Source organism: Hydra vulgaris, chromosome 01, assembly GCF_038396675.1.
Source record: "Hydra vulgaris chromosome 01, alternate assembly HydraT2T_AEP".
Classification (NCBI taxonomy): domain Eukaryota; kingdom Metazoa; phylum Cnidaria; class Hydrozoa; order Anthoathecata; family Hydridae; genus Hydra; species Hydra vulgaris.
The window spans coordinates 20,334,419-20,343,936 of record NC_088920.1 but is presented as its reverse complement, the minus strand read 5'-3'; the positions used below and the strand labels follow the sequence as shown (position 1 = coordinate 20,343,936).

At 28.6% G+C, this 9,518-nt stretch overlaps 1 protein-coding gene across 1 annotated transcript in view; it reads right to left on the bottom strand.

The window, feature by feature from the left end:
- Window positions 1-9,518, bottom strand: part of LOC136075182 (uncharacterized) — a 127,509-nt gene that overhangs the window by 62,075 nt on the left and 55,916 nt on the right. The window lies entirely within an intron of this gene.

Here is a 9,518-nt window from a genome sequence, read left to right as displayed (position 1 = left end):
TGAAATAAGTTTTTGTAAACACTAAAAGGCCAGTACTTTTCCTTACATGTGCAATAAAAATTTTATTTGATCATGAATTATGCCAAGACTTTTTTTTTTAATATTTTGAGCTTTTATTTTATGATTAATATGTTCTCATATCAATTATGGTTACTAATTTATTGAATAAAATGTAAAAATAAATATTTTAATATGGGTTTTCTGTTGTGCCAACATTTATGAAGAATATATATGTTATGTTTTGTATTCTTGTTTATAGCAAAGAGAATTCGTGTTGGTTTTTGTTTGACACTTATTTATACATATGTATTTAAGTTATTACAACTAATTATATTATGTTAAATTGTGTGTAGTATTCATGTATTGCTATTCCAACTTTATTGATATACTAGCTCTATTCATATAGAATGGCTTTTATTTTATTCAAGGTAGAATTCCTTGTGTGGAATTAATCTCCAAGGGAATAGTTTAACAACCATTATAGAGTGTTTTTCATATAGTTTTCCAAAGGTAATTGCTTGTGTTGCAATCATTAATCATTCTAAACCAGTATTAGAAATTATTGTCAAGATGGAATCAGTTTGTAACATTACTGTTATAACAATTATAATATTGCTATAACAATCATCACAATATATTTAAGGAAATCCATGAAAATCTTGGAAATTCAACCACTAAAGCCAGCCAACTAGTGAAGTAACAAGATTCAAAAATATAATAGGGTAAGAGTATCCCAAACAGAAACTGCTTGTAGTGTTCAAAGGAGCTGGAAAGGGAGAGAGTTTTTTAAATCTAAAAGAAAAACTTGTGTTTCAAGACTGTGTTCTAGATCCTTTCTTTGATGTTGTAGAACTTTAAATCAATAAGCAAACAAATAGTTTAGTTTACTGTGCAAATATGTCTGAGCTAATAAATCAACTAGTAGAAAAAAGTATCTCCAGAATATATTTTGAAGATTGGAATAGATAGAGAAGAAGGATTTCTAAAGGTTTGTTTAAGTATTATTGATAGTGAAGTGAATGAACTTAAAACCAAGTCCTTATACAGAGAGGGAATCAAGCAGGATAAGTTCAAGCATTTTTTAGCATTCGCCTTTAAAGCTTACAAACATTTATTTTGGCATTAAAGCAGCTTCTTCTACTCATCCCTGCAATTGGTATGAACTGTCAAAGGAAGACATGCAGCATTTCACAATCTGTAGCGACACAAGGTAATTGAGAGTTGGTTTGGCATTATTTTTTTTGTACAGTTAAAACCTCATTTTGCATATTTTTTTAATAAAGGATTTTAGTCTACTTTTTTTTATAACACTTCGTATGATTAGTAAGACTCACAGAAAAAAAAGTCTTTGCTGTTCCATTCAAGAATTGTTTCCAAACTCCTTTGCTAGACCTACCAAGATGGTACACTTGTTGCAGAAATCCTTACTTTAATGGAGCTTTAATTATTTTGTAGAAATACAAACAATTTGTATAACATAGTTGACAATATCCTTTCAAAAACAAATACATCTATTTCCATGGGTATGTGGAATAAGGTAATTGGATTTATTGCACAGCAGCTAGTTCAAGAGAAGACAGTGTTTAAAGCTATTGGATAACATTCAAACATTAGACAATATTTTCATATCCAAGTTTGAAATTGTACCTTATGAATTGAAAAAGCTTGTGCGCAATGAAAGCACGTAATAATATCGAGAAAACTTGCTTCGGTCTATGTTTAGACATATCTTACAATCACATCAATGCCAACAAGGAAACAAATATGGAATTGAATGAAAAAGTATTACTGAAATAATATGCTCTAGTCATCCATGTACCAGCTTTTTCGGAATCAATGGCAGACAAATACTCTGGAACAAATCTTGGCTTTTTGTGAGAACAGGCTTTTGAATCTGTTCATTACAACTTCAAACAGTTTTATGAGCAAGAATAAAAATTTCCAAGTTGTTACAAACAGTATCAATCAAAAAATCCGTTATTGTTTATAATAGTAGACATCCGCATTTCAAGATTTAATTTTATAGAAGACATTAATTGTTTTTAGAAGATTTACACTTATTTTGTTGCTGCAAAACAAGACTTAAGTGCATTTTTGTTGTTCTGAGGAAAAGGCGTTTAATGTTTTTAATTCATCATGCGTTTGATCTTTTTAATTAAATTATCTTTTTTTGATCTTCTTAATTAAATTCATCATTTTTGATTTCATCATGTTTGATCTTCTTAATTTTTGATTTCATCATGTTTGATTTTTGATTTCATCATGTTTTTTGATTTCATCAATTTTTTGATCAATTGATTTCATCAATTTTTGATCAATTCATTTTTGATCAATTGATTTCATTTTTGATCAATTCATTTTTGATCAATTTCATTTTTGATCAATTCATTTTTGATCAATTTTGATCAATTTTGATCGATTCATTTTTGATCAAATTCATTTTTGATCAACTCATTTCATTTTTGATCAATTGATTTCATCATGTTTTTTGATTTCATCAATTTTTGATTTCATCATGTTTGATCTTCTTAATTAAATTCATCATTGCGTTTGATCTTCTTAATTAAACCAAATTGTTTTTAAAATATTTATAGAATAAGTTATTATTTTTCATAATATAACAAATAAAAAATAAAAATTTAAGTTGATGAGAAGCAACAATGCAAATGAACTTAAGATAATCTTAAAACCATATAAAATATGAAGAAATTCTAGAAATTAAATTGCCGCCGCAAAACAAGACAATCTTAAGTACGTTTTGATTTTCTGAGAAAAGACATTTAAAGTTTTAAATTTAATCACTGCTTCTGCTTTTTTTGATTAAATCTACTTGTTTTCAGTTATTTATTTTATGTGTTGAGTATTTTTTTAAAGTCTTATAGAACATTCAAATAGCAAGTCTTAATATGGTTTCATTTGCCATTGGAAATAATTAAATAGCTATTTAAAATATAAATATTCCATCATTTTTAAACATCCTTATAAAGATATTGAGCTTGACCATTTCATCAGTATAGTTTTTTTTAACATTAAAGGATAAAATTATTCGAAAATGTTTGTTCAATAACTTAGTAACCATAATTGATATGAGAATATATTACCTATCATATAAAAGCTCTGTCTATTGTGAATATTTAAAAAATTTTAAAATATGTTAAAGTCTTGGAATAATTCGAGATTAAATAAAATATTTATTTTACATGTAAGAAAAATGCTGGTCTTTTGGTGTGTTTACAGAAATGTATTTTTTTTCCTTGGACCCAAAAATTTTTTTTATAGCACAATTTGAAACACAAAAACATGCAAGAATGTACACATACAAATTTTTTTGGTTTCTTAAGCTGCTCTTGAAGCTACTCTTGAACCGATAGTTTCTGTAGTTGATGAAAAGAAAGAAATAAAACTATTCTAAAAACTCATGTTACTATGGTGACTATGGCATTTAGTAAAAGTGTTTGCTTGAAAATGACTTTTAAAATCCATCGAAGTTCTTAAAAGCAATGCCTGAAATTCATTGTGCAAAACATGTAAATTTAGATTTCTAGAAAGTTACCTTTTTAAAAACACTTGGAGTTTTCATAGTAAACTCATGTTACTATGGTTACTATGGCTTTCAGTAAAATTGTTTGCTTGAAAATGATTTTTAAAATTCATCAAAGTTCTTAAAGCAACACTTGGAATTAATTGTGCAAAACATATAAATTTAGATTTCTAGAAAGTTACCTGTTTTAAAAACGCTTGTAGTTTTCAGGAAAGTAAAACCTAATTTATTTATTTTTCATTCTGTTGCCAACAAAAAAAATAACTTATGTAAAAAGCAATTTTTGCTTTAAAAAATGGCTGCAGTATTCGATTGCTTTCACTTTAAAAAATGTGATTGATTTTGCTTAAAAAAATGGCAGCAAGATTTAATAATTAAGCAAAAAATTTTTTATAGATTGACTTAATTGGGATGATAAAATTCTAGATAAAGTTGTTCAATGGATTTAAGATTTAAAACTTGAACATACTCATATGATAAACATTCTCAGATAAAAAATCAATCAATACATGTTTTAACCGATTCATCTCGTAAAGCATATATTGCTATTGCTTATTAGCAATGTTTATATGACATAGAAAAAGTGACCTATGTGATCAATCAAACACTGAATTAAAACAATGGAGGTACATACCAACAAACTAGTATTAATAAAAAGGATTTACTATACATTCAATCAAAAACTGAATTAAAACAATGGAGGTACATACCAACAAACTAGTATTAGTAAAGAGGATTTACTATACATTCAATCAAAGACTGAGTTAAAAAATGGACCTACATATCAACAAACTAATATTAATGTAGAGGATTTACTAACTAGAAGAATATCAGCAGACAAACTGTGCAGTTGCATAGACCACGTTTCCTAAATTCTTTAAAAGAAAATTAGCCACAAAACCTTGTTGAATTTACACAAGAAGCTTTAGTTGAAGTAAAGTAGATTATTGTATTAATGAATTGTGCATTATTTAGTAATGCACAATTCATTAAGTAAATCAGTTGCTTGTTACGTTGGAAGAAACTTGCTATGATGAATAGATAGTTACATCAATTTGTAAGTGACTGTCAATATGCAAATGATTTGCATAAAAAGAATGATATTACAGCCAATAGGTCACATAGTTACAAAACTAATTGTTAAACATTATCATGACAATAGAAATCATCTGGTGTGAACAAATCAACTGCTAACAAAATTATCAGAATAATTTTGGCTTATATGATAATGAGAAAAAGTCTGTGATACAGTACTAAAATGCAACAAATTAAAAGAAAAAATGATTACCTACTCAACAACTGATGGCCCCTCTACCAGCAATTTTTCTAAAGGAGCAATGTGCGTTTGCTAAAATTAGTATTAATTTGGCTGGGATATTTCTTACCATGTAAAATAGAGAAAAGACGAGACAAAAAAGATACTTATGTTTGTAATCGTGTGATCATGAGCAGTACACTTGGAAGTAGCTGGATCAACATCAACGAAAAAACGATTCAATTTCTTAATAGTATCTTTTTAAGGTAAGTTATTTTTTGCAATTTTTTCCTTCCCAGTTAATTCTCTTAAAACATTCCATGATTTTCGAAGTTTTTCTTTTGTTAATTTCAAGCAATTTAGCTTGAAATTAGCAAAGAAGTTTTTCAAATAAATTTTTTAGTTTTTGTATTTAATTTCATTTTTATATGTTTTAAATACTTTTCAAACAGTTTTAGTTTTTCTCCTTGATGATTTTATTAGTCCTTTGTTCATCCATGGAGATAAAAATGACTTAAAATTAATTACTTTTACTTTTAAAGGAAATGCCTTATCATACATTTTACAAAATTAATTCAGAAATAAATCATAAGCACCATAAGATTACATCTGAGGTTGTAAAATAAGATTTCAATCGACGGATTCATTTAATAGTTTTTTAAATTGGCTTCTAGAACTTTCATTGATTTGTCTCATGAATACTGTTGATTTGAGGGTATCATTATTAGGAGTTACACTATCAGTAATAAGGAATATATGAAAATGATCAGTTGAGTCAGTCTTAATTATATTCGTTTTGTAACGGCTGTTATGAAAATTGTTAGTTATTGCAGTAAACTACTTTATCCGGCATAATTTTGATGCTTTATATCTTACTTTAAACGTTCCTAGAAGAAGTGCATTTAATTGAAAGAAAAATTACACCACTTAATTAAAAACTTGCGAAATTGATAATACATGACCACTGGTAGTCTTCTGAAAGAGAGAGATGTTACAATTGATGTCAATGCAGGGACCAATCTTTCTGAAACATGGTCAAGCTTGATTGTAGATAACTTTCCAACAGTAGCAGAGTACATTGAGCCCACAGAGTCTGAGTTACAAAAACAACTTTTTCAGAAATTGTATGATAGTCACATACAAACGAGTCAATATCTTACGCAGAGTGTGAAATGTAATGACAATAAGTGCTGTTTGAAACCAAGAAGTTCCTATTTCAGTATGATAACAGACAGATTTCATCTTCTCCGTTGCCAGTTGTTCAAACAAGTGAAAGTCCTTATTTTCTAGAATGAACAATGAACCCAACGAGCCATCAATTTCTAACTCTGTTTGCACAAAGTGTAAAAGTTGACAACATCCTTCCCCGCCCTTCAAAACCGCTTTCCATATGACTTGCACTGTCCATCAATGCAACCCGTGATTAATGATAGAATCTGCAAGAAATTTCACCAGTACTTTGCATCAATAGTCGTGCTGCGCACATATATTGTAACACACACCCAGGAATCAACCGTTCCTATCATTACACGTCGACAATAAGAAATAATGGTTCTAATCGCTGATGAGGAAAACGGTGACAATTGGATTTATGACACCTATTTTGATCTTAATGGAATGACTTTTTCCCAAGATACTGGTTTCAACACCCTTTCAATTTATTCCATAAAAGAACTTTTTTATTCATCAAGGAAAAATAGTTTTTGCTAATTTTTTAATTTCAACATTGTTTTATGATTTATTTGTTATAATTGGTTCAGATAAGATTCAATTACTATAATTATTTAACATTATTATGAGTATTTAAAAATGTATTTAAAGGTTAAAATCATTTTGAGGTTCAATTTATTCAATTATTTCATTTAGAATGCGGAATAGCTGCGAGATAATAGTTAATTTATAGTAAGAATATGCGGAATAGCTGCGAGATGATAACTATATATAGTAAGAATATAAAATAGTTTTAATTACTATTATATTTAACTATAATAAACTTCAAATGAACTTTTTGAAAATTGTTTATTTTTATGATTATAAAGTGCAATTTTATATATCTCAATTGATAATAATGCAGTAATAATTCTCAAAATAATGCAGATTTTATCTAAGAGGAGAAAGGGGTGGGGGTTAACACCTCGTGACGTAATATTTTAGGGAAGTCTAAACTTTTGTGACGTCTTGTGATGAGGGGGAGGAAATGGTCAAAAATTGCAATAAATTGCGTGACGTTGAATATGAACAGCCCCTGATGACAACATTTTTTTGTAAGCTTGTTTATTATCTCAACACGTAAAGACTCACAACCTGTTGTGTTCACATTGAGGTTGTTTCATTTAATAAAATCAATAGAATTGTGGATGTATATTTCTACGCCACCAACTACGCAAACATCGCGCATTTGATGTACTGATACATAATATGTTAACTCAAAGTTAGAATTTTTTTAATCGCTTTTAAGCCAAGTTTCTGTGAAACAAATTATTTTAAATTCATGATTAAGTTCCTCCAATAAACATTTAAAGCTCTCGAAAATTTTATTCATACTTCGAATATTAATATGCAAATTAAAAGTCTATTCTTATTCTCACAGAGATATTGAGTAGATTCATATATTGAATAGGGCTTACTTCCCAGTGGGCACAGTAGGTTTTTAAAACGTTCTTTGGACGTTTTTATTAGGTTCAAACCTTATAAAAACGTCTAAAAAACGTTTTAAAAACATTTTAAAAACGTACCGTGCCTACTGGGTTTCTAAACGATTTTTTATAAAGTTATCAAGGTTTTAATCATTATTGTTGGCATTTTCAGCATTTCATGTTATAAGAGAAGTTGTTTCTAAAATGTTTTTGTTCATTTCCAAAAAAAATTTGAACAAAAAAAAATTAAATAAAATATTATAAATAAAAAAAAAGGGGGCCGTTAAACTAAAAGAGTATGACTTTACTTTCGGAGACCAATCATGAACGATCAACCTGTCGTGTGATAGCAAACTTCCCACTTTCTCGAACTTTTTTCATTTTCATCCGAACTTTTTTCATTTTCAAATACCTTCCTAATTTGTACCACCTCTGCACAATAAAACTCGTTGATATAAATGTTTTTTCCTTTCAATTTTAGTGAGTTTTTTAAGTTGTTTCTCTTATCTTTGTAATTAAGCAATTTTAAGACTACAGAGCTGACCTTTTTTTGTCTCTGATTCCAGTTTTATGAGCACTTTCTTTTTTAATTTCTTTCAATCCATGTCTTTCTTCAAATAACTTTAATAATTTTGCTTCACTATCACTCCAACTTTCATTTTCATTTTCTTTTAAGCCGTCCCCAGGTTAATCCTCAGGTTGTTCTGTTTCGACCTATCTTCAATTTCTCTCAGTTTGCTTTTTACCTTTAAAATTCACTGTTATCTTTTAACTTAGAGTTTTCCTCTTTAGTTTTCAATTTCAATATCTCTAATTTTTCGAAAGCAATATGATCACTTGTCTTTATAAATTTCTTTAGCTCCGAAAATTCAGTCTCAAGAGGGATGGCTTTTTTAGTTGTTTTATCTAATTCGTTTTCAATTTTTATCGTTAAATTCTATTTGCTTATCAATATTAACTTTCTCGTACTCGTTCAGTCTTTCTGTGAACATGTTAAGGTTTGCAGATGTTAACGACGCAAAGCTTTTTTCTTGTTTTTTCAAAAGTTTTTTAAAAGCTTCTTCAAAGTTTGCATTACTATGGTTTTCGAGTATACCAGCAACAATTTTTTGAATACTTTTAATATCTATATTATTATCAAAATTTTATTAAAATTTGATTATTATTCAATTGTTAATAATAAAAACAAACTAATTTCTCGCTACAAATACACTTCAGAAGATGAGTAAAAAAAATGATAAGAATAATAAAAATAAATAGAATGCCCCGCCAAGGCCGAATTTTTCCACTTTTCCTCAAAAGTATGTTTTTGATGTTGACAAATGCGTGTCGACACCTTGAGCTTTGTTTCAGCTACATAAAAGTTTCCACATGAACATAACAAAATCCGTTCTATTTTGTTTGGAAAATAATGCAAAGAAACGTTTATTTTCGACTTCAGCTGTGGTGACTGTAATCCTGTACTTATAATTATGTACTATCAGAGGATATTGAGAATATAAAAATTTCTTTGGTTTGTTCACTATCAGTTAATTAAAAAAATGACAAAATCAGGAATGGGATTCTGATCTGAATGAGGTATTGTTCTAATGATGGAGGATAAATTTGTATACTTGAGTGATAACTTTGTTTTTGAAATTTGTCTGACATCTTGATTCAAACAAAATAAACAATCACTTATAGTAATTTATCGGCTCTCCAAATATTTGGAATACCAAAAGTTAATCCTTTACGTTTCCAATTTTCCACTTCCTTAGATTTTCAACATATGGTCCGCAAACTGATTGCGGATGCCCTATACTTGTATTGATCTCCTAATTTTCACTGCAAAATAAGCCTGGTACGCCTCTTTAGTAAACTCTAAGATTGTTGAACGTTGCTTTGGAGTTGTAAACGAGACACATGTTTAATAAAAAATTGGATCAGTCATATCATATGTCCAGCAGTAAAAAAAGCGCGTTTTGATGGCACTGAAGATTGATATATTGGATTGCGCAAGCATCGATTTTTCATCTGTCATTTGCAGAGTTGACGCATTTCTTTTGGTTGCAAAACATCGTTGAGACAGCACGGCCTTAATCATTTT